General features: G+C 51.3%; 1 non-coding gene across 1 annotated transcript; it reads left to right on the top strand.

The window, feature by feature from the left end:
* The first annotated feature begins 311 nt into the window (after positions 1 to 311).
* LOC131292135 (5.8S ribosomal RNA) lies at positions 312 to 466 on the top strand. The gene has a single exon (XR_009189829.1). It is a non-coding gene; the product is annotated as a 5.8S ribosomal RNA (ribosomal RNA).
* The last annotated feature ends 49 nt before the right edge of the window (positions 467 to 515 follow it).

The following is a 515-nucleotide window of genomic DNA, read 5'->3' as shown; positions in this document are numbered from 1 at the left end:
AGTCATGGATGCCTTACGTTTCCATGAAAAGTGTGTTCCTCCCCTGGTCCACGCTGCTTCGGCAGTCCTGGGTAAGATAGTTAGTTCTAGCTTGCCCTATGTGGAAGAGGACACGTAGACTTACTGTGGTGTGAAGTATAAGGTTCAGTTCTCCCCTGGTCCACGCCGCTTCGGCCGTCCTGGGTAAAATGGATTCATCCAGCTTGCCCTATGTGGAATGAGGACACTTTATGCTTCGTCTCTAAGCGGCGGCTTGCTCCTCCCTACGGGGAACGGGTATACGCGCACAGCGGCGGCTTACGCAAGTTAGTCACCCTCGGCAGTGGATCACTCGGCTCATGGATCGATGAAGACCGCAGCTAACTGCGCGTCATAATGTGAACTGCAGGACACATGAACATTGATAAGTTGAACGCATATTGCACGTCGTGGGAACCTACCATGATGTACAGATGACTGAGCGCTTATATTTGAGAAATGTATCGCATACATTTAACTACGCCGTGACACCCGTC

Source organism: Anopheles ziemanni, assembly GCF_943734765.1.
Source record: "Anopheles ziemanni chromosome X unlocalized genomic scaffold, idAnoZiCoDA_A2_x.2 X_unloc_35, whole genome shotgun sequence".
In the NCBI taxonomy this organism is placed as follows: Eukaryota; Metazoa; Arthropoda; class Insecta; order Diptera; family Culicidae; genus Anopheles; species Anopheles ziemanni.
This window is presented reverse-complemented; position numbering and strand designations above follow the sequence as displayed.